The sequence below is a fragment of the Capricornis sumatraensis genome, chromosome 5 (genome assembly GCF_032405125.1).
Source record: "Capricornis sumatraensis isolate serow.1 chromosome 5, serow.2, whole genome shotgun sequence".
NCBI lineage: Eukaryota > Metazoa > Chordata > Mammalia > Artiodactyla > Bovidae > Capricornis > Capricornis sumatraensis.
In genome coordinates, this window is record NC_091073.1 from 22509628 (window position 1) to 22536025 (window position 26398).

A 26398-nucleotide genomic window follows, 5' to 3' on the forward strand; every position below is an offset into this window, starting at 1 on the left:
TTTGTGTTTAGTCTTTGTTAGTTTGATTAGTATGTGTCTTGGCATGTTTCTGCTCAGATGTCCTCTGTATGGGACTCTTTGTGCCTCTTGGACTTCACTGATTATTTCCTTTTCCATGTTGAGGAAATCTTCAACAATAATCTCTTCAAAAATTGTCTTGGGGGTGGTCCTACGATAGCAGAGGAATAGGATGAGGAGACCACTTTCTCCCCCACTAATTCATCAAAAGATCAATTGAATGCTGAGCAGCTTCCACAAAACAACTTCTGAATGCTGGTGGAGGACATCAGGAACCCAGAAAGTCAGCCTCTTCTCTGCAAAAGGAGGTAGGGCAAAATATAAAAGACAAAAAGAGAGACAAAAGAGTTAGGAACAGAGACCTGGCCCAGGAAGGGAGTCGTGAAGGAGGAGAAGTTTCCAAATGCAAAAGTTTCCAAATGAGAAAACCCTCACTGGCAGATCTGTGGGAAGCTTTAGAATCTCAGAGGGCAACATAACTGGCGGGGAAGGGAAGGGAATACAGCCCACAGAATACATACCTAATTGCAACTCCTAGCAGAGAAGTAGCCCAGACACTCGCCTCTGCCACCAGCAAGCAGGGGCTGAACAGAGTGAGCTAGCTGGCTGCAGACAAGCCAATCTCCCTGCCAGAGGCAGAGAGGCAGGCAGGGGACAGCCAGAGCCAGAAGCCAAGGGGCGGTCTCAGCCTCAGTAATGCCATCCTCCACCAAACTGTGAACAGCTCCAAGTTGCTAACCAAGTCTTCCTGGGATCCTGGATGGTTGACATCTGCCAGGAGGGCCGCTGCCACAGATCAGCTCCCCAGAGGAGACACATGGCACACCTGAGATGGCATTCTTGTGGTGCACCCAGGAACATGTGTAGCAGGGACTGGGGAGGTGTGCATGCCAAGTACCTGGTCACCTGAATTCTTTGGACTTTGGAAGGGCACAGAACACATGCCCAAACAAATCTGTGCCTTTGTGGAGTACCTGAGGGCATGAAATTGAGCAGCTTAGACCTGAGAAGTGTACGAAACCCAGGACGATCTTTGGACAGTTCCCCTGCAGAGCAACCTGAAGTCTAAGCAGTGTAGACTGGGAAAGCACACACACTATGAACTGGGGTAAACCCAATGTTGTCCATACACTGTAAGCACTCCCCACACATGCCAGTGATATTTGTTTGTAGTGTTCCTCCCTCCTCACAGCACAACTGAACAAGTGAGACTAAATAAGTGACCACCTTCGCCCCCTTGTGTCAGGGCGGATATTAGACACTGAAGAGACTTGCAAACAGAGGAAGCCTAAATAAAGAAGAGGGAACTGCTCTGGAAGTGACAGTTGCAACAATTGAAAACCCTGTAGTTAGCATTTACTAAGCAAACCGGCTTTAGAAAAGGAAGAAGAACCAGAGACCAAATTGCCAACATCCGCTGGATCATGGAAAAAGCAACAGAGTTCCAGAAAACATCTATTTCTGCTTTATTGACTATGCCAAAGACTTTGACTGTGTGGATCACAATAAACTATGGAAAAATCTTCAAGAGATGGAAATACCAGACCATCTGACCTTCTTTGTGAGAAAACTATATGCAGGTCAGGAAGCAACAGTTAGAACTGGACATGGAACAACAGATTGGTTCCAAATAGGAAAAGGAATACATCAAAGCTGTATATTGTCACTCTGCTTATTTAACTTATATGCAGAGTACATCATGAGAAACGCTGGGCTAGAAGAAGCACAAGCTGGAATCAAGATTGCCGGGAGAAATAGCAATAACCTCAGACATGCAGATGACACCACCCTTAAGGCAGAAAGTGAAGAGGAACTAAAAAGTCTCTTGACGATAGTGAAAGTGGAGAGTGAAAAGTTGGCTTAAAGCTCAACGTTCAGAAAACGAAGATCATGGCGTCCGGTCCCGTCACTTCATGGGAAATAGATGGGGAAACAGTGGAAACAGTGTCAGACTTTATTTTTCTGGGCTCCAAAATCACTGCAGATGGTGACTGCAGACATGAAATTAAAAGATGCTTACTCCTTGGAAGAAAAGTTATGACCAACCTAGACAGCATATTCAAAAGCAGAGACATTACTTTGCCAACAAAGGTCCATCTAGTCAAGGTTATGATTTTTGTAGTGGTCATGTATGGATGTGAGAGTTGGATTGTGAAGAAGGCTGAGCACCGAAGAATTGATGCTTTTGAACTGTAGTGTTGGAGAAGACTCTTGAGAGTCCCTTGGACTGCAAGGACATCCAACCAGTCCATTCTGAAGGAGATCAGCCCTGGGACTTCTTTGCAAGGAATGATGCTAAAGCTGAAACGCCAATACTTTGGCCACCTCATGTGAAGAGTTGGCTCATTGGAAAATACTCTCATGCTGGGAAGGATTGGGGGCAGAAGGAGAAGGGGACGACAGAGGATGAGATGGCTGGATGGCATCACGGACTCGATGGACATGAGTCTGAGTGAACTCCAGGAGTTGGTGATGGACAGGGAGGCCTGGCATGCTGCAATTCATGGGATCATAAAGAGTCGGACAGGACTGAGTAACTGAACTGAACTGAACTGACCTGAAGCATTGAAAGGGGCCTATAGACCTTTAGAAGAAGTATAAGCTGGAACAAGGAACTATCTGAAACTGAACTGACCCCACACTGCCCTCAACAGCTCCAGATAAATTCCTAGATATATATTTACTATTATCATTTTTAAATCTTTTAAAATTTTATGCTCTTTATTACTCCTTTAATTTTCATTAATAACCTAATATTATCTTGCCAAAAAAAGACCCTATTTTTAGAGCAAATTTCATATATGTGTATATTTTATAATTTTTGTGATTGATTTTGTTTTGTATTTAATATTGCATTTTTGAGAGTCTAACCTCTACTCTAGATTTTCAGTCTTTGCTTCTTGGTATTTGTTATCAGTTTTGTACCTTTAAGAATCTAATCTTTAGTACCTGTTTTTACATAGAGGTGTGATTACTGAATTGATTGCTCTCTCCCCATCTGACTCTCCCTTTTCTCCCCCCCCCCCCCACTCACCTCTATCTCCTCCCTCCTGCTTCTCTTCTCTATGTAACCCTGTGAATTTCTCTGAGAATTCCAGGTTGTGGAGATAACTTAGGGAAATGACTACTGGCTGGATTGCTCTCTCCCCTTTTGATTCTCCTCTTCTCCTCCTGGTCACTTCTATCTCCCTACTCCCTCTTCTCTTCTCCATGTAACATTGTGATCCTCTCTGGGTGTCCCTCACTGTGGAGAATCTTTCCACCATTAACTTGTATGGATGGAGAAGTCTTGAGGCTACTGTAAGAATAAGACTGAAAGCCAGAGGCAGGAGGCTTAAATCAAAAACTTGAGAACACCAGAGAACTCCTGACTTCAAGGAACATTAATTGAACACAACTCATCCAAAAGCCTCCATACTTAAGCTATGCTGTTGCTGCTGCTGCTAAGTCACTTCAGTTGTGTCCGACTCTGTGTGACCCCATAGATGGCAGCCCACCAGACTCCCCCTTCCCTGGGATTTTTCAGGCAAGAACACTGGAGTGGGTTGCCATTTCCTTCTCCAATGCATGAAATGGAAAAGTGAAAGTGAAGTTGCTCAGTCGTGTCTGACTCCTAGCGACCCCATGGACTGCAGCCCGCCAGGCTCCTCCATCCATGGGATTTTCTAGGCAAGAGCACTGGAGTGGGTTCCCACTGCCTTCTCCATACTTAAACTATACTTAAACTGCAACCAAGCTCCACCCAAGAATCAACAAGTTCCAGAGCAAGACATAGCATGTTAATTCTCCAGCAACTCAGGAATGCAGACCTGAGCCCTGAAATACAGGCTGCCCAAAGTCACAACAAACTCATAGACACTTCAAAACTCACTACTGGACACATCATTGCACTCCAGAGAGAAGACATCTAGCCCCACATACTAGAACACAGATGGGAGCTTCCCTAACTAGGAAACCTTGACAAGCCACTAGTCCAACCCCACCCACAGGGAGCAACCTCTACGATAAAGTGGAACCACAAACTTCCAGCATACAGAAAGGCCATCCCAAACACATCAATATAAACAAACTGAAAAGGCAGAGGAATACTCAGCAGTTAAAGGAACACAATAAATGCCCTCAAACCAAACAAAAGCAGGGGGCATAGGGAGTCTACCTGAAAAAGAATTCAGAATAATGCTGGTGAAGATGATCCAAAATCTTGAAAACAAAATGGAGTTACAGATAAATAGACTAGAGACAAGGACTGAGAATATGCAAGAAATGTTTAACAAGGACCTAGAAGAAATAAAAAAGAGTCAGTCAATAATGGATAATGCAATAACTGAGATCAAAAGCCCTCTGGAGGGAACCAACAGTAGAACAACTGAGGCAGAAGATAGGATAAGTGGGGTGGCAGATAGAATGATGAAAATAAATAAACAAATGGGATCTAATTAAAATTAAAAACTTCTGCACAACAAAGGAAACTATAAGCAAGGTGAAAAGACAGCCTTCTGAATGGGAGAAAACAATAGCAAATGAAGCAACTGACAAACAACTAATCTCAAAAATATACAAGCAACTTATGCAGCTCAATTCCAGAAAAATAAAAGACCCAATCAAAAAAATGGGCCAAAGAACTAAATAGGCATTTCTCCAAAGAAGACATACGGATGGCTAACAAACACATGAAAAGATGCTCAACATCATTCATTATCAGAGAAATGCAAATCAAAACCACAATGAGTCAGAATGGCTGCAATCCAAAAGTCTACAAGCAATAAATGTTAGAGAGGATGGGGAGAAAAGGGAACCCTCTTACACTGTTGGTGGCAATGCAAACTAGTACAGCCACTATGGAGAACAGTGTGGAGATTCCTTAAAAAATTGCAAATAGAACTACCTTATGACCCAGCAATCCCATTGCTGGGCATACACACTGAGGAAACCAGAATTGAAAGAGACACATGTACCCCAATGTTCATCACAGCACTGTTTATAATAGCCAGGACATGGAAACAGCCTAGATGTCCATCAGCAGATGAATGGATAAGAAAGCTGTGGTACATATACACAATGGAGTATTACTCAGCCATTAAAAAGAATACATTGGAATCAGTTCTAATGAGATGTATGAAACTGGAGCCGATTATACAGAGTGAAGTAAGCCAGAAAGAAAAACACCAATACAGTATACTGACACATATATATGGAATTTAGAAAGATGGTAATGATGACCCTGTATGCAAGACAGCAAAAGAGACACAGATGTATAGAACGGACTTTTGGACTCAGAGGGAGAGGGAGAGGGTGGGATGATTTGGGAGAATGACATTGAAACATGTATACTATTATGTAAGAAATGAAGCGCCAGTCTATGTTTGATACAAGATACAGGATGCTTGGTGCTGGTGCACGGGGATGATCCAGGGAGATAATATGGGGCGGGAGGTGGGAGGGGGGTTCAGGATTGGGAGCTCGTATACACCCGTGGTGGATTCATGTCAATGTATGGCAAAACCAATACAGTATTGTAAAGTAAAATAAAGTAAAAATAAATTTTTTAAAAAAATAAATAAATGAAGCAGAGAGGAAAAAAGAAAAAAAAAATAATTAAAAGAAATGAGGACAACCTCAGAGAACTCTGGGACAATATTAAATGCCCCAACATTTGAATCATAGGAGTCCCAGAAGAAGACCAAAAGAAAGGCCATGAGAAAATACCTGAGGGAATAATAGTTGAAAACTTCCCTAAAATGGGGAAGGAACTAGCCACCCAAGTCCAAGAAACCCTTAGAGTCCCAAACAGGATAAACTCAAGGTAAAATACCCTAAGACATATATTAATCAAAGTAATGAAGATCAAATGCACACACAAAAATATTAAAAAACAGCAAGGTAAAAGCAATAAATAGTACACAAGGGGATTTCCATAAGGATAACAGCTGATCTTTCAATAGAAACTTTTAAGGCCAGAAGGAATTGACAGGACATACTTAAAGTGGTGAAAGAGAAAAATCTACAATCCAGATTACTATACCCAGCAAGGATCTCATTCAAATATGAAGGAGAAATTGAAGCTTTACAGACAAGCAAAAGCTGAACGAATTCAGCACCACCAAATCGCTTCTTCAACAAATGTTAAAGGCTCTGCTCTAGACAGGAAACACAGAAAAGGCTTATAAACTCAAAACCAAAACAAAAAAAAAAAGCAAATAGCAATGGGATCATACTTATAAATAATTACCTTAAATGTAAATGGGTTGAATGCCCCAACCAAAAGACAAAGATTGGCTGAATGGATACAAAAACAAGATTCTTATATATGCTGTCTACAAGAGACTTACCTCAAAACAAGAGACACATATAGACTGAAAGTGAAGGGCTGGAAAAAGATATTTCACAAAAATGGATACCAAAAGAAAGCAGAGGTAGCAATACTCATATCAGATAAAATAGACTTTGAAATAAAGACCTTGAAAAGAGACAAAGAAGGACACTACATAATGATCAAAAGATCAATCCAAGGAGAAGATATAATAATTATAAATATATATGCACCCAACATAGGAGCACTACAATATGTATGGCAAATGCTAACAAGTACGAAAGGGGAAATTAACAGTAGTACAATAACACTGGGAGACTTTAATATCCCACTCACCCCTATGAATAGATCAACTAAACAGAAATTGGCAAGGAAACACAAACTTTAAATGATATAATGGAAAAAGAATTGACAACTATAGGACACTTCACCCCAAAAACAATGAATTTCACCTTTTTCTCAAGGTAACATGGACCATTCCCCAGGATAGATCACATCCTGGGCCATATATCTAGCCTTGGTAACTTCAAAAAAATTGAAATCATTTCAAGCATCTTTTCTGATGACAATGAAGTAAGATTAAATGTCAACTACAGGAAAAAAAAAGCTATTAAAAATGCAAACATATGGAGGTTAAACAACATGCTTCTGAATAACCAACAAATCACAGAAATCGAAAAGAAATCAAAATAGGCATAGAAATAAATGAAAATGAAAACATGATGACCCAAAACCTCAGGGATTCCATAAAACAGTACTAAGGGGAAAGTTCATAGCAATACAAGCTTACCTCAAGAAACAAGAGAAAAATTAAATAAATAACCTAACTTTATATCTAAAGCAACTAGAAAAAGAATAAATGAAGAACCCCAGGGTTAGTAGAAGGAAGTGAAGTCACTCAGTTGTGTCCAACTCTTTGCGACCCCATGGACTGTAGCCCATCAGGCTTCTCTGCCCATGGGATTCTCCAGGCAAGAATACTGGAGTGGGTTGCCATTTCCTTCTCCAGGGGATCCTCCCAACCCAGGGATCAAAACCAAGTCTCCTGTATTGCAGGCAGACACTTTACCCTCTGAGCCACCAGGGAAGCCCCCCAGTAGAAGGAAAGAAATCATAAAAATTAAGGTAGAAATAAATGAAAAGGAAACAAAGGAGACTATAGCAAAAATCTACAAAACTAAAAGCTGGTTCTTTGAGAAGATAAATAAAATAGACACACCATTAGCCAGATTCATCAAGAAAAAAAAAAGGGAGAAGAATCAAATCAACAAAATTAGAAATGAAAATGGAAAAATCACAACAGATAACATAGAAATAAAAAGGATCATAAGAGACTACTGTCACCAACTATATGCCAATAAAATGGAAAACTTGAAAGAAATGGTCGAATTATTACAAACGTATAGCCTTCCAAAACTGAACCAGGAAGAAATAGAAAATCTTATCAGACCAATCACAAGTATGAGAGTAAAACTGTAATCAAAAATCTTCCAACAAACAAAAGCCCAGGTCCACTCCAGATGGCTTCACAAGTGAATTCTACCAAAAGTTTAGAGAAGAGCTAACACCTATCCTACTCAAACTCTTCCAGAAAATTGCAGAGGAAGGTAAAGTTCCAAACTCATTCTATAAGGCCACCATCACCCTAATACTAAAACCAGACAAAGATGCCACACAAAAAAGAAAACTACAGGCCAATATCACTGATGAACATAGATGCAAGAATCCTTAACTAAATTCTAGCAAACAGAATCCAACAACATATTAAAAAGATCATACATCATGACCAAGTGGGCTTTATTCCAGGGATGCAAGGATTTTTCAAATTTCACAAATCAATCAATTTGATACACTACATTAACAAATTGAAAGATAAAAGCAATATGATTATCTCAATAGATCCAGAGAAAGCCTTTGACAAATTCAACATCCATTTATGATGAAAAACTCTCCAGAAAGCAGGCAAAGAAGGAACATACTTCAACATAATAAAAGCTATATATGATAAACTCACAGCAAACATTATCCTCAGTGGTGAAAAATTGAAACCATTTCCCCTAAAGTCAGGAACAAGGCAAAGGTGCCACTCTCATCACTACTATTCAACATAGTTTTGGAAGTTTTAGCCACAGCAATCAGAGAAGAAATGGAATAAAAGGAATACAGTTTGGAAAAGAAGTAAAATCACTGTTTGCAGATGACATGATCTTCTACGTAGAAAACCCTGAAGACCACCAGAACATTACTATAGCTAATCAATGAATATAGTAAAGTTGCAGAATATAAAATTAACACACAGAAATCCCTTGCACTCTTATACACTAATAATGAGAAAGCAGAAAGAGATATTAAGGAAAAAATTCCATTCTCCATTGCAATGAAGAGAATGAAATACTTAGGAATAAATCTGCCTAAAGAAACAAAAGACCTATATATATAAAACTACAAAACACTGCTGAAAGAAATAAAAAATGACACAAATAGATGGAGAAATATACCATGTTCATGGATCAGAAGAATCAAAATAATGAAAATGAATATACTACCCAAAGCAATCTATAGATTCAGTGCAATCCCTATCAAGCTAACAACAGTACTTTCAACAGAACTAGAACAAATAATTTCACAGTTTGTATGGAAATATATAAAACCTCAAATAGCCAAAGCAATCTTGAGAAAGAAGAATGGAAGTGGAGGAATCAACCTGCCTGACTTCAGACTATACCACATAGCTACAGCCATCAAGACAGTATGGTATTGGCACAAAGACAGAAATATAAATCAATGGAACAAAATAGAAAGCCCATAGATAAATTCATGCACCTATGGACACCTTATCTTTGACAAAGCAAGCAAGAATATACAACCAAGAAAAGACAATGTCTTTAACAAGTGGTGTGGGGAAAACTGGTCAACCACCTATAAAAGAATGAAATTAGAACACTTTCTAACACCATACACAAAAATAAACTCAAAATGGATTAAAGCTCTAAGTGTAAGACTAGAAACTACAAAACTCCTACAGGAAAACATAGGAAAAACACTCTGACATAAATCACAGCAGGGTCCTCTATGACCTTATCTCCCAGAGTAATGGAAATAAAAGCAAAAATTTAAAAAAAGGGACCTAATTAAACTTAAAAGCTTTTTCACAACAAAGGAAACTATAAGCAAGGTCAAAAGACCATTCTGGAGAATGGGAGAAAATAATAGCAAATGAAGCAACTGACAAAGAATTAATCTCAAAAATATACAAGCAGCTCCTGCAGCTCAATTCCAGAAAAACAAATGACCCAGTCAAAAAATGGGCCAAGGAACTAAACAGACATTTCTCCAAAGAAGTCATACAGATGGCTAACAAACACATGAAAAAATGTGCAACATCACTCATTATCAGAGAAATGCAAATCAAAACCACAATGTGGTACCACCTCAAGCAGGTCAGAATGGCTGCTATCAAAAAGTCTACAAATAATAAATGTTGAAGAGGATGCAGAGAAAAGGGAACCCTCTTACACTGTTGGTGGGAATGCAAACTAGTACAACCACTATGGAGAACAAGGTGGAGATTCCAAAAAAAAAACTGAAATTGAACTGGCATACAACCAAGCAATCCAACTGCTGGGCATACCCACCAAGGAAACCAGAACTGAAAGAGGCACATGTACCCCCAATGTTCATCGCAGCATTGTTTACAATAGCTAGGACATGGAAGCAACCTAGATGTCCACTGACAGATGAATGGATAAGAAAGTAGTGGTATATATACACCATGGAATATTACTCAGCTATTAAAAAGAATGAATTTGAATCAGTTACAATGAGATGGGTGAAACTGGAGCCTGTTATACAAAGTGAAGTAAGTCAAAAGAAAAACACCAATACAGTATATTAACACATATATATGGAATTTAGAAAGATGGTAATGATGACCCTACATGTGAGACAGCAAAAAAGACATAGATGTAAATAACAGACTTTTGGACTCTCTGGGAGAATGCAAGGGTGGGATGATTTGAAAGAATAGCACTGAAACATGCATATTATCATATGTGAAACAGATCACCAGTCCAGATTCAATGCATGAGACACGGCACTCTGGGCCAGTACACTGGGATGACCCTGAGGGATGGGGTGGGGAGGTAGGTAGGAGAGGGGTTCAGGATGGGGGACACATGTACACCAATGGCTGATTCATGTAAATATATGGCAAAAAACGCTACATTATTGTAAAGTAATTAGCCTCCAATTAAAATAAATTAATTAATTAAAAATCTTTCTCATACTCTTTCTTTTTCTCTTCTTCTTGTGGGACCCCTATAATTTGAATGTTGGTGCGTTTGATATACTCCCAGAGGTCTCTGAGACTGTCCTCACCTCTTTTGATTGTTTTTACTTTATTCTGCTCTTCCAAAGTTATTTCCACCACTTTATCTTCCACTTCATTGATTTGTTCTGATTCAACCATTTTGCTATTGATTCCTTCTAGAATATTTTTAATTTCAGTAATTGTGTTATTTGTCTCTGTATGTTTATTCTTTAATTCTTCTAGGTCTTTGTTAATTGATTATTGCATTTTCTCAACTTTGTTTTCAACATTTTTTATCAACTTTACTATCATTATTCTGAATTATTTTTTCCTGTAGATTGCCTATTTCCTCTTCATTTATTTGGACTTCTGTGTTTCTAGTTTGTTTCTTCATTTATGCATTATTTCTCTGCCTTTTCATTATTTTTAAAAGTTACTGTGTTTGAGGTCTCCTTACCAGCCTTCAAGGAAAGTTGAATTCTTTCTTTGAAGAAGGTTGAATTCTTTCTTTCTTTTGGTTTCTTCCCTCCTAAGATTGGTCCAGCGGTTTGTGTGAGCTTCATATAGGGTGAAATTTGTTCTGCGTTTTTGTTTGCTTGTTTTCCTATGAAGGGCAATGCTGTGTGAGGTGGTAATCCTGTCTGCTGACTATTGGGTTTGTATTTTTGTTTCATTTGTTGTTTAGATGAGGCGTCCTGCACAGGGTGCTACTGATGGTTGAGTGATGCAGGGACTTGTATTCAAGTGGTTTCCTTTGTGTGAGTTCTCAATATTTGGTATTCCCTAGGGTTAGTTCACCCACTCCAGTGTTCTTGCCTGGAGAAGCCCACGGATGGCAGAGCCTGGTGGGCTGCCATCTATGGGGTCACACAGAGTCAACACAACTGAAGCAACTTAGCAGCAGCAGCAGCAGCAGGGTTAATTCCAGGTCTAGAGTCTTGGAGTCAGTGCTCCTACTCCAAAGGCTTGGGGCTTGATCTCTGGTCAAGAAGGAAGATTCCACAAGTGGTTTGTTATGGCATTAAGTGAGATTAAAATAAATATCCAAATATGAGAAACCAAAGATGAACCCCAGACAAGTGGCAGTTACAAAATCAGGCAAATAATAATTAAAATAATGGAATATACACATATACATATACACCCTTGAACAAAGTAAAAGCAGTCCAGCAAAAATAAAGTACAGTAGATTGACCTGGTAAACAAAGAAAATCAAAAATTATATTTACCAGTTAAGAACAAACCTAACAAGCAGAAACTGGAAAACAAAACTAAAGCAAGGTGCCAAGTGGGGAATAAAGCAATGAAAAAAAAAAAACTAACAAATAGAGGAAACAAAAGAAAAAAGAGTAGATATGCAAAAGAGAGGTAGATAGAGAAGATTTATATACATTAAAGAGTAACTGCAAGGTGAAAAGAACAGTAGGAAAGAAAAAGGAATAAATGTAGAAAAATATAATAGGCTTAAATAATTTAAAAGTAAAATTATAAAAAAGATGAGGTAGAAGCATTAAAAAAGAATTCTTACTTTCTATGCTCCAATTCCCACTGGGAATCCTATAATTTTTACTTAATATTTAACATTTCAATTCATTATGAAGTTCCAGTTATCTACTTATGAGGCTAGATCAAGCTCTATTTAATAGAAAGTTAGCTTGACTTGTAACTTTTAAATATTTAGTAAAACAAGTATTGGTGCCTTTATGTGTACTTTGCACAGGGTGCTTCAAATCTTAGGGGAGGTTCCATCCAAAGAATTTCAGATCTATAGCTGAACATATGTATAAGCAACCAACAATAATATAAGAAAGAAAGAAAGAAGTCCCATAGCAGGTCAATGAATCAATCATTAGCTGAAATGCTATGGAAGCAACAGGATTATATTCAGTTATATTACATACACACACACACACACACACACACACACAACCTTTGGACATCCTGGTGGCTCAGATGGTAAAGAATCTGCCTGAAATGCAAGAGACCTGAGTTGGATCCCTGGATTAGGAAGATCCCCTGGAGAAGAGAATGGCAACCCACTCCAATAATTTTTCCTTAAGAATTCCACAGACAGAGGGGACTGGTAGACTACATAGATCTTTATAGATGATATATTTATAATCTATATATATATATATATATATATAAATAGAGAGATAATACATTTATACTCACTATATATCAATTTATAATATATATTATACTAAACATAAGGTTACCAAAAGCTTACCACTTTGAAGTCAATACCCAAGAGGCAAGGTTGGTGGAAAGAAAAATTTTCTTTATTCTGGAGGATGGCAACCTATATGTGTTGAGGGAAACTTGTGCCCAAAGGCCTACTCTCCTACCCTACTGCCAACAGTCAGTGGACAAGAACTTTTAAAGGGGAGTTTGGGGTGTATAAGCAGAAGAGCAGAAAGAGGGGGCTACATGAAGAAACAGCATGGTCTACATTAGAAATTTGCCATGAGGTAGTCTGATCAGGTCATCTTGATGGTTTTAAGGACACTTAATCTTCAGTTCCAGAGTTGATTTGTTTCCATTTCTGAGAGGTCACTTCACAGAATTGTGGCAGCCTGCATCATGGCTCAGAGAAAGCGATGGCACCCCACTCCAGTACTCCTGCCTGGAAAATCCCATGGACAGAGGAGCCTGGTAGGCTGTGGTCCATGGGGTCGCAAAGAATCAGACACAACTGAGCAACTTCCCTTTCACTTTTCACTTTTATGCACTGGAGAAGGAAATGGCAACCCACTCCAGTGTTCTTGTCTGGAGAATCCCAGGGACGGGGGAGCCTGGTGGGCTGCCGTCTATGGAGTCACACAGAGTCGGACACAACTGAAGTGACTTAGCAGCAGCAGCAGCAGCAGCATCGTGGCTACTGTTTGGAAACCATGTAATTAACTTCTTCCACCCAGCAAGGGTTTAATTATCTACAAAACAGCTCAGAAGACATGGCTCAGTATATTATGTATAGCTCTTGTGAAGTGAGTGAAAGTTATTCAGTTGTGTCCAACTCTTTGTGACCCCATGGACTCTACATCCATGGAATTCTCCAGGCCAGAATGCTGGAGTGGATAGCCTTTCCCTTCTCCAGGGCATCTTTTCAACCCAGGGATCGAACCAGGTCTACCGCATTGCAGGTGGATTCTTTACAAGCTGAGACACAAGGGAAGCCCATTGAGAAGGAACTAAAGGTCTTTGACTTTGTTTAAATGACCAGATTATGGACTTCCCTAAAATTCTTACAGAGATGGAAATACCAGATCACCTCACCTACCTCCTGAGAAATTTGTATGCAGGTCAAGAAGAAACAGTTGGGACCAGACATTGAACAACAGACTGGTTCCGAATTGGGAAAGAAGTACATCAAGGCTGTATATTTTCACCCTGCTTAATTAACTTATACACAGAGTAAATCATGAAAAATGCTGGGCTGGATGAAGCACAAGCTGGAATCAAGATTGCCAGGAGAAATATTAATAACCTTAGATATGCAGATGACACCACCCTTATGGCAGAAAGTGAAGAACTAAAGAGCCACTTGATGAAAGTGAAAGAGGAAAGTGAAAAACTTGGCTTAAAACTCAACATTCAGAAAACTAAAATCATGGTATCCAGTTCCATCACTTCATGGCAAATAAATGGGGAGACAATGGAAACTGTGAGAAACTTTATTTTTCTGGGCTTCAAAATCACTGCAGATAGTGACTGCAGCTATGAAATTAAAAAAACGTTACTCCTTGGAAGAAAAGTTATAACCAACCTACACAGCATATTAAAAACCACAGACAGTACTTTGCCAACAAATGTCCATCTTGTCAAAGCTCTGGTTTTTCTAGTAGTCATGTATGGATGTGAGACTTGGACTATAAGCTAAGCTGAATGTCAAAGAATCGATCCTTTTGAACTGTGGTGTTGGAGAAGACTTTTGAGAGCAGTTCTCCCGGGTTCCCTTACCCTACTACTCTCCATCCGTGTGCCTTTTCCTAATAAAATCTCTTGCTTTGTCAGCAGATGTGTCTCCTCGGACAAGAGCCCAGTTTTGGGACCTGGAAGGGGTCCGCCTTCCTGCAACAAATGGTGACTCTGGCAAGACTCTTATTCACTGAGACTGACATCCTGACCACTCAGGGTACTCAGGGGCCAGCTTGCCTGCCAATGGACGAGACCCCGTGGCTGCAACGGCTACCCTTTTGTCCCTGGTCTCCTCCTGATGCGGACAACTGGCCAGAGTGCCCCGACCGGTAAGGAACAAGAGACTTTATTGACCTCTCTCCCCTTCTCTCGCTCTTTCCTCTCCTTAACCTTTCCTATCCTTCCCTGTTTTTCTAGTCCCCCAGTCCTGGATGCAGGAATCTTGTCAAAGGGCCCTCAGCCCGAGCTGAGGGTTGGAAGCTGATCACCTCCTCTTGGCAGAGAACTCAAATTCTGGTTCTGGTCTGGTCTGATTTCTGATAGGGCTGAGTTCCAGTCCTCCCTTCTCTGGAGGCCCAGGGAAAAGTCCCATAATGCCTGGGCATCTGTAGGTGGCAGGAGACATCTGTAAGGCCATCCCTTTAGCCCCCCTTCTCCCACCTCCTTCCCCTTCTTCTTTCAACCTGGCTTCCTTTCCTCCCTTGAAATCTTTGATGTTAGTACTTGGATTCTTGTATTTAAGGGCTTCCCTGGTGGTGCAGAGGTTAAAGCATCTGCCTGCAATGTGGGAGACCTGGGTTTGATCCCTGGGTTGGGAAGATCCCCTGGAGAAGGAAATGGCAACCCACTCCAGTATTCTTGCCTGGAGAATTCCATGGATGGAGGAGGTTGGTGGCCTACAGTCCACAGGTTGCAAAGAGTCAGACACGACTGAGCAACTTCACTTTCACTTGAACTGCAAAAAGATCCAATCAGTCCATCCTAAAGGACATCAGTCCTGAATATTCATTGGAAGGACTGATGCTCAAGCTGAAACTCAAATACTTTGGCCACCTGAAGCAAAGAATTGACTCACTGGATAAGACCCCAATCCTGTGAAAGATTGAAGGTGGAGGAAAAGGGAATGAAAGAAGATGATATGGTTGGATGGCATCACTGACTCGATAGACATGAGATTGACTATGCTCTGGGAGTTGGGGATGGACAGGATTGCCTGGTGTGTTGCAGTCCATGGGTCTCAAAGAGGTGGACATGACTGAGCAACTGAACTGAACTGAATTGTTGGCTCAGACAGTAAAGAATCTGACTACAATATAGGAGACCTGGGTTTGATCTCTGGTTTGGGAAGATCCCCTGTAGAAGGAAATGGCAACCTACTCCAGTATTTTTGCCTGCAGAATCCTCATGGACAGAGGGGCCTGGCGAGCTACAATCCATAGGGTTGTAAAGAGTCGTACATGATTGATCAACTAACATACCATATTGATTAAATTATTATTATTTTGTCCTGTTTGTTTTCCTTTGCTCTGCATTTTTTTAACCTCTTTCGTTAAGTTTATTCTTTACTAAAATTTTTCCACAGACAAAAGGCAAAGGCATAAATGGAGATGGGAGAGGACCATAGAGTCCTGCTCCATTTCAACAACACATAGGCTTCAAAACTGACTGTATTAAAAGCTTACCTATCAGTCATATTACATAAAATAATGGAATGTGCCTGAAAGTTTCCTAAAGAATATTTATATTTATCATTTATCTTCATATTGTATATGACATAGTACATAGAAGCACTTGCGGAGAACTGGGAAATTCAAGTTTTACTTTTTTGTCAGAAACAAGACTACTTAGTTATTGCCCACATTTTATAATTTTCCTGTGACAAAGGGACAAAATTGGAGTTTTTAATTGAAATTAAACCAATTGAAAAATTAAAATGAAAGTGGTAAAGCTTTGAATAATTCCCCTAAAGGGGAACAACTTTTTAGCATCCACTCATAAATAAAAAATTGTAGAGTTAGCTATATTAAATTTATAGTCTAGTTTAAAAAATGTGTTTGGAACACATTTCATAATAATATAGCTTCTAACCTGAAATGACATTCAAAGAGAGAATTTTTAATATTGCATCTTAGACTATGTCCAACTTTTACAGAGCTTACCTAGTATAAAAACCTAATATATTTTGATTGAATTTGTTTTACAGTCAGCTTATCTACCCTAATTTTTATTTAAAATGTTGTAAATTTTTAAATATTCCCTACTTACTTATTATATCTAACAAAACCATAACACATGAGCTGTCACATCAAATCTCATTCTATGAATGGAAAACTAGACTGAGCAACTACTTTTCTATGCTACACATTTAAGAGATCGGTTAATCTTACCTTTTCAAATCAGAATTATATTTGAAATAAAATCTCAATAAGCCATTGCTATCAACTTCTTCAACCTTCAAATTGTCTCTGAAAGAATAACTGGTATCTTCCCTCTTCCTTTTGATTTAATGCACAATGAGAGTTTCTTTAACCAGTTTTACTTTTTGAAGATTAATATATATTTATCCAATTGAAATATATAAATATGCATTTTGAATGGAGATTTAACAGTGCAATAATCTCTTATAGTCACTACCATCAAGTTGCTTTCAGTGAATAATCTATAGTCTGGAATTAAGTTCTTCTTTCCTTTCTTGTTTTTGTCATTCTCGATGATGATGCTTTTAAAAATGAATCTTTCAGCAAATTGTGGATATTAGTAATGCAATGGTTTCTTCCTTATATGTGAGAGAGCATCAACTAAAAAACCTGCTATTCAAAGGGAGTGCAATACTTGCTTGAGTTCTTATTAGTACTTTTGAAAACTATTTTGTATAGGTAGCTACAAGTAAATGCTATGTATTTATATCATCAGAATTTATAGTACCTTAATTTCACAGACTGCATTTGGAAGTTAATTTCAATTATTATTTTTCACTTCTTAAATTATATCCTAAAATATGAATGTATAAAAACTACATATTTGCATAAAAAGGAGTTCCCTTGCTTTATCTATTATAATATAGATAGAAACACTTTCTGATTTGCAGGTGGTGTTGAGAATGGATAAAACATTTGTTTCTAACTCATTAAGAAAAATTGCAAAAAGATTTAATTGTGTTAAACTTAATATGTCATATATAGGCTCCTAGTAGAATATATTAAAGGAAACATACAATGATTTAATAAGTATATATTTAAATTTTAAAATAGCAGGCGTGTTAATTTTTGAAAAAAGGGAATTCAAATTTCTGTCCTATTACCTTCTTTTACATTATCTCATAGCAAACTTGTACATTAACTAAAATATTATTTCAATGTTACCAGTTTAGACAATACACGAACTTTGCTTTCCACTTGTTTGAAATATGGATTTGAACTGCCACCTTTTCAATTGTAAAATATACTTTTTCTTCACCACTGTTTTCATTTTACTGTCACCTGAAAAGGGGTAAGAGTGAGGAAACTTAAAATTCATGGTGTTCAAATAATGCATATGTTGACTTATTAGAAATGTAAAACTAATAATAGCTCATAAAAGTTAGCATAATTATTTGCTAATCAAATTATAGGGCATTTACCTCTTTCTCTCATTTTTTCTTTCACCTACATAGCTATTGTAAATAAGAATACCCCATGTAGGCTTTATAATACATTTGAAATACAAAGGAAAAACGAAGAAAAATCAGGCAGGCATATACTTCTTAAGCAAGTTACTGAATTTATTTTTTCCTTATACTTATCTTCCAGACTTTCTTTTACATTTCTATCAACAGTATACCATGCATGTTTTACCACAGAGAAATAATTTTTTTTGATACTTCCTCCTCTACAGAACAAAATTATTTTTCATTATAATCATACAGTACAATATACAATAATGAGTGGGCAGAAAAGAATCAGTGAAACTTCTTATATTTTACTTTATATATGATCAGGTAAATAAAACATATATTACTGTACAAAATATATACTGTACAATATATATTTACTGTACAAAAATTAATAGATTAATATTTAATACCATAAATATTTTTAAATAAAATTATACTTAAATATTACTCTCCCACAGTAATGAGTAGCAACATTCAAGTTCATGTTTAAGAGTTTTAGTTTCTGTCATTTTATCAAGGACTTTGTGAAAATGGATTGGTTTGCATATCCCTTTCAATAAATATTTTAACCAGATTCATTAGTGCTAGTTTGCACTTTATTGAATAATATTTTTTCTAAAGGCTTAACTTCAAAAGTTTCTTACACATGATGCAACAGATGTATAAATAGTTTAAAATGTCATAAATGAAAGTATACTTTTAAACCGCAAAAAAATAATTTCTCAACAAATTCTACGAAATGTAACCCAAATAATCATTTCAAATGGTCCATGTAATAGTAGAATTAAATTAATTCCATTCTATTTCCACACAACGATTGGGCTATTGCTCATTACAAATCTAAGTCTAAATGTAAGAACATATGATATGACCTGACATTCCAGGTTCCTATGCAATATTGCTCTTTACAGCATTGGACCTTGCTTCCATCACCAGTCACATCCACAGCTGGGTACTGTTTTTGCTTTGGCTCTATCCCTTCATTCTTTCTGGAGTTATTTCTCCACTGATCTCCAGTAGCATATTGGGCACCTACTGATCTGGGGAGTTCCTATTTCAGTATCCTATCATTTTGCCTTTTCATACTGTTCATGGGGTTCTCAAGGTACGAATACTGAAGTGGTTTGCCATTCCCTTCTCCAGTGGACCACATTTTGTCAGACCTCTCCACCATGACCTGCCCATTGTGGGTTGCCCACGGGCATGGGTTGGTTTCATTGAGTTAGACAAGGCTGTGGTCCTAGTGTGATTAGATTGACTAGTTTTCTGTGAGTATGGTTTCAGTGTGTCTGCCCTCTGATGCCCTCTTGCAACACCTACCATCTTACTTGGGTTTCTCTTACCTTGGGCGTGGGGTATGGAGCTGGAATGTCAGGTCCATGAATCAAGGCAAATTAGAAGTGGTCGAACAAGAGATGGCAAGAGTGAACGTCGACATTCTAGGAATCAGCCAACTAAAATGGACTGGAATAGGTGAATTTAAATTAGATGACCATTAGATCTTCTATTGCGGGCAGGAATCCCTCAGAAGAAATGGAGTAACCATCATGGTCAACAAAAGAGTCTGAAATGCAGTACTTGGATGCAACCTCAAAACCGACAAATGATCTCTGTTCGTCTCCAAGGCAAACCATTCAATACCCCAACCAGTAATGCTGAAGAAGCTGAAGTTGAACAGTTTTACTAAGACCTACAAGACCTTTTAGAACTAACACCCAAAAAAGATGTCCTTTTCATTATAGGGGACTGGAATGCTAAAGTAGGAAGTCAAGAAACACCTGGAGTAACAGGCAAATTTGGCCTTGGAATCTGGAATGAAGCAGGGCAAAGACTAGTAGAGTTTTGCCAAGAAAATGCATTGGTCATAGCAAACACCCTCTTCCAACAACACAAGAGAAGACTCTACACATGGACATAACCAGATGGTCAACACCGGAATCAATTGATTATATTCTCTGCAGCCAAAGATGGAGAAGCTCTATACAGTCAACAAAAACAAGACCGAGAGCTGACTGTGGCTCAGATCATGAACTCCTTATTACCAAATTCAGACTCAAATTGAAGAAAGTAGGGAAAACCGCTAGACCATTCAGGTATGACCTAAATCAAATCCCTTATGATTATACAGTGGAAGTGAGAAATATATTTAAAGGCCTAGATCTGATAGATAGAATGCTGGATGAAGTATAGAATGAGGCTGGTGACATTGTACAGGAGACAGGGATCAAGACCATCCCCATGGAAAAGAAATGCAGAAAAGCAAACTGGCTGTCTGAGGAGGCCTTACAAATAGCTGTGAAAGGAAGAGAGGTGAAAAGCAAAGGAGAAAAGGAAAGATATAAGCATCTGAATGCAGAGTTCCAGAAAATAGCAAGAAGACATAAGAAAGCCTTCTTCAGCAATCAATGCAAAGAAATAAAGGAAAACAACAGAATGGGAAAGACTAGAGATGTCTTCAAGGAAATTAGAGATACCAAGTGAACATTTCATGCAAAGATGGGCTAGATAAAGGACAAAAATGGTCTGGACCTAATGGAAGCAGAAGATATTAAGAAGAGGTGGCAAGAATTCACAGAAGAACTGTACAAAAAAGATCTTCACGACCAAGATAATCATGATGGTGTGATCACTAATCTAGAGCCAGACATCCTGGAATGTGAAGTCAAGTGAGCCTTAGAAAGCATCACTACGAACAAAGCTAGTGGAGGTGATGGAATTCCAGTGGAGCTATTTCAAATCCTGAAAGATGATGCTGTGAAAGGGCTGCACTCAATATGCCAGCAAATTTGGAAAACTCAGCAGTGGCCACAGGACTGCAGAAGTTCAGTTTTCATTCCAATCTGAAAGAAAGGAAATACCAAAGAATGCTCAAACTACCACACAATTGCACTCATCTCACATGCTAGTAAAGTAATGCTCGAAATTCTCCAAGCCAGGTTTCAGCAATACATGAACTGTGAACTTCCTCATGTTCAAGCTGGTTTTAGAAAAGGCAGAGGAACCAGAGATCAAATTGCCAACATCCGCTGGATCATGCAAAAAGCAAGAGAGTTCCAGAAAACCATCTATTTCTGCTTTGTTGACTATGCCAAAGCCTTTGACTGTGTGGATCACAGTAAACTGTGGAAAATTCTGAAAGAGATGGGCATACCAGACCACCTGACCTGCCTCTTGAGAAATCTGTATGCAGGTCAGGAAGCAACAGTGAGAATTGGACATGGAACAACAGACTGGTTCCAAATAGGAACAGGTGTACGTCAAGGCTGTATATTGTCACCCTGCTTATTTAACTTCTACACAGCATACATCATGAGAAACTCTGGACTGGAAGAAACACAAGCTGGAATCAAGATTGCTGGGAGAAATATCAATAACCTCAGATATGCAGATGGCACCATCCTTACGGCAGAAAGTGCAGAAGAACTAAAAAGCTTCTTGATGAAAGTGAAAGTGGAGAGGGAAAAAGTTGGCCTAAAGCTCAACATTCAGGAAACGAAGATCATGGCATTCAGTCCCATCACTTCATGTCAAATAGATGTGGAAACAGTGTCAGATTTTATTTTGGGGGGCTTCAAAATCACTGCAGATGGTGACTGCAGCCATGAAATTAAAAGACGCTTACTCCTTGGAAGAAAAGTTATGACCAACCTAGATAGCATATTCAAAAGCAGAGACATTACTTTGGCGACTAAGGTTTGTCTAGTCAAGGCTATGGTTTTTCCTGTGGTTGTGTATGGATGTGAAAGTTGGACCGTGAAGAAGGCTAAGCGCCGAAGAATTGATGCTTTTGGACTGTGGTGTTGGAGAAGACTCTTGAGAGTCCCTTGGACTGCAAGGAGATCCAACGAGTCCATTCTGAAGGAGATCAGCCCTGGGATTTCTTTGGAGGGAATGACACTAAGCTGAAACTCCAGTACTTTGGCCACCTCATGCAAAGAGTTGACTCATTGGAAAAGACTGATGCTGGGAGGGATTGGGGGCAGGAGGAGAAGGGGATGACAGATGATGAGATGGCTGAATGGCATCACTGAATCGATGGACATGAGTCTGAGTGAACTCTGAGAGTTGGTTATGGACAGGGAGGCCTGGCATGCTGCAATTCATGGGGTTGCAAAGAGTCGGACATGACTGAGCAACTGGACTATGATATGACCAAGCTTGAAAACACAAAATCTGCCCCCCCAAAAGTTCAGATATTTTTGATAGATTATAAACTTTCAAAATAATGTATGTGTAAGGGGAAGCACACTGACTGAAACCACCCACCCTGGCCAGAGAGCATCGTAACCATTTGCATGAGTTGTTTTACAACAGGAGGTCTTAATAAGGAACGGGGAACTATTAAGCCACCACCAACTGGAAGAGTTCAGGAAAGGTCAAAAAGAAACACCACATGTCCGACCACCTCCCAGAATCCTCTCTGGCATCTATCTTGGCTGAAAAGGTGTGCACCACCAAGAAGGACTCTGAGTCAGAATGATCGGCTAAAGACAAATTGGAAACTAATCCTATCACCATAAAACCCGAGACTTCAAGCCATGTGGCAGAGCTGTTCTCCTTACCCTACTGCTCTCCAACCAGGCGCCCTTTCCCAAAAAAAATCTCTTGCTTTGTCAGCACATGTGTCTCCTCAGACAATTCATTTCTGAGTGTTAGACAAGAGCCCAGTTTCAGGCCCTGGAAGGGGTTCTCCTTCCTGAAACATATGTAGCCAAGTCCTTAGGTGTGACAGTCAACTATATTATTAGGATTTCTTCAAATTAGTTTCCTTATAGCACATAATATTTATTAAATACATATAATAAAATAAGCTAAAGCTTAAAATATGAATCTTAATAATGTATTATTAAAACTCACCTGTAATTCAGTAAATATTTAGAGGTTATACAAACCAAGGATTATTTCAAGCAGGAATAGTGTATTTTTGATTGTTTAGAATCATGATGATAATAAAAAGCAAATCGACATTTAGTCAGTTTTATTGGTTTATGACCTCAGGAAACCACTAATCACAGCCCAGCCTTGTTTCAGGGGCATGACTGGATCTTAGTGAATTCATAGTGGGACAGTGTTTGATGTCATTCTAACACTCAAGAAGGAACTTAAAACAATTAACAAAATCAGAATTCTGTAAGAATTTTAAGGAGTATGAGTAAAGAAATATTAAACAAATGATTTTTGTCTTTTTTACTTTATTAGGGACAGTAATAACTTTTTAAGTGTATAAGGAATTTTAAAATACATAAAAATAAATTGTGGCATAAAAATAAACAGTACAGTTTTTGAAAAACCATATATTTTCTGTGTCTCAAGACGATTTGGATGTTTAGTGAAAAATTGAATCTATTTTTAAAATCTAAGTTTACATTGGGTAGCTGTCATTTTTTTAACAGACATTAATAGCTACTTTTCTTTTTTGTCAAAAACTTACTGCTTGGAAGGAAAGTTATGACCAATCTAGACAGCATATTAAAAAGCAGAGACATTACTTTGCCAACAAAGATCCATCTAGTCAAGGTTATGGTTTTTCCAGTGGTCATGTATGGATATCAGTTGGACTATAAAGAAAGCTGAGAGCCGAAGAATTGATGCTTTTGAACTGTGATGTTGGAGAAGACTCTTGAGAGTCCCTTGGACTGCAAGGAGATCCAACCAGTCCATTCTGAAGGAGATCAGTCCTGTGTGTTCACTGGAAGGACTGATGCTGAAGCTAAAACTCTAATAGTTTGTCCACCTGATGGGAAGAGCTGACTCATTTGAAAAGACCCTGATGTTGGGAAAGATTGAAGGCAGGAGGAGAAGGGGACAACAGAGGATGAGATGGCTGGATGGCATCACCGACTCGATGCACATGAGTTCAGATGAACTCCGGGAGTTGGTAATGGACAGGAAGGCCTAGCATGCTGTGATTCATGGGGTCACAAACAGTCAGACACGACTGAGCGACTGAACTGAAGATTCAAGACAGCTAATGTAATTGGAATCTTTTGACACAATACAATTTGGCCTTTTTAAACTTGGTTTTGAAAATGTAAGTGATTGCAAAGGTTAGTGCTAAATTAACTCCAAATACTTTTCATAAATTAAATGCATTAAATAAACCTTGTTCCTGAGAAGCAGATGATACAGGCTCTTAGTTTATTTCATTCTGAGAGAACATGGCCTTTAGAAGGACTATTATCAATGAATTTGAAATGACTCCAAAGTTCAAACATCAGTGAAGCATGACATTGTATGTTCAGATCAGATGACCATTTGACTAGGCAAATGCCATTTGTATTTCAGGAGACATCCATGTTATAATCAAAAATGAATTAGCAGACATGGAAACTTCAAGCACCATTTGTCATCTGGAACTCATGTGCATTAATATGCCTCATATCTGTGAATCTGAGAAAAGCTAAGTCAACTCCAAAATTACCATAACATTGAAAACTAAACAGTAATGTATTTTGAAGTGAATGTATTGAAAATTGAATGCCAACAGAAAATAAATGATGGTACTACTTAAAATTAAATTACAAAAAGCTTTCTTCTTGTCCTTTACCCTGTTGTCATCCTCAGTTAGCATAGCTGTCACATTTCTACCACTTATATTCTACAGCAAAAATGGTTTATAATATAAAAGGAGACAAAATACACACAATTCTATTTAAGTCAACACCTAATATATATACTTAGTTTCTTATGAAAGAAAGATCTAGTATTATTCTACTATTATAATTGACTTGAATCTTCTACACAGGACCCCTTTACCAACCTATCTGTATTTTATTTTGATTATTTTTACTTCCAATGTACAATGTTCCCTAAATGCATTTGCATTTCTGTAAGAAGAGGCAGAAGAAAACTAATCACTAATATGTTAAAAAACTTAAGATATCAAGAGGCAACATACACTTTATGGTAAAAATGAAGTTATGCAGTACATATTTTTTGTCCTTAACAAGCCTTAAATATGAACACATAAAATTGAATTATGTTTTAAGTTTAAAAGCAAATACAAATCAAAGACAGCTGAAGATGTATTTTGCCAATAGATTATTCTCACTTTGTGCACAGATGTGCATATGTGTTCTATTAAACAAAAAACCCTGCTAGAATACATGAATCATTCTCATTATGCTAGAAGGAAAATTGTAAAGACAAAACATAAAACCCTAAAAATCAAGTACTATTAACTAAAATTAATTTACAGAATTTCACATTTTTATGAACTAACAGGGTAATGGAACTAAAGGGGCTATGGTTTTTCCTGTGGTCAAGTATGGATATGAGAGTTGGACTGTGAAGAAGGCTGAGCGCCGAAGAATTGATGCATTTGAACTGTGGTATTGGAGAAGACTCTTGAGAGTCCCTTGGACTGCAAGAAAATCCAACCAGTCCATTCTAAAGATCAGTCCTGGGACTTCTTTGGAAGGAATGATACTAAAGCTGAAACTCCAATACTTTGACCACCTCATGCGAAGAGTTGACTCATTGGAAAAGACTCTGATGCTGGGAGGGATTTGGGGCAGGAGGAGAAGGGGACGACCCAGGATGAGATGGCTGGATGGCATCACTGAATCGATGAACTTGAGTCTGAGTGAACTCCGGGAGTTGGTGATGGACAGGGAGGCCTGGAGTGCTGCGATTCATGGGGTCGCAAAGAGTCAGACATGATGAGCAACTGAACTGAACAGAACTGTAAGGGGTAATACTCAAGCTTGCAACAAAAGCAACTTTATTGCTATCTCAAAATACTATTATAGCACTTCAGTGATAGTATAGTATTATAGTTACTTATATATATATATATATATATATATAAAAGCAGAGACATTACTTTGCCAACAAAAGTCCGTCTAGTCAAGGCTGTGTTTTTTTCCAGTGGTCATGTATGGATGTGAGATTTGGACTGCGAAGAAAGCTGAGCACCGAAGAACTGTTGCTTTTGAACTGTGGTCTTGTTGAAGACTCTTGAGAGTACCTTGGACTGCAACGAGATCCAACCAGTTCATCCTAGAGATTGGTCCTGGGTGTTCATTGGAAGGACTGATGCTGAAGCGGAAACTCCAATACTTTGGCCACCTCATGTGAAGAGTTTACTCATTTGAAAAGACCCGGATGCTGGGATGGATTGGGAGCAGCAGGAGAAAGGGATGACAGAGGATGAGATGGCTGGATGGCATCACCGACTCGATGCACATGA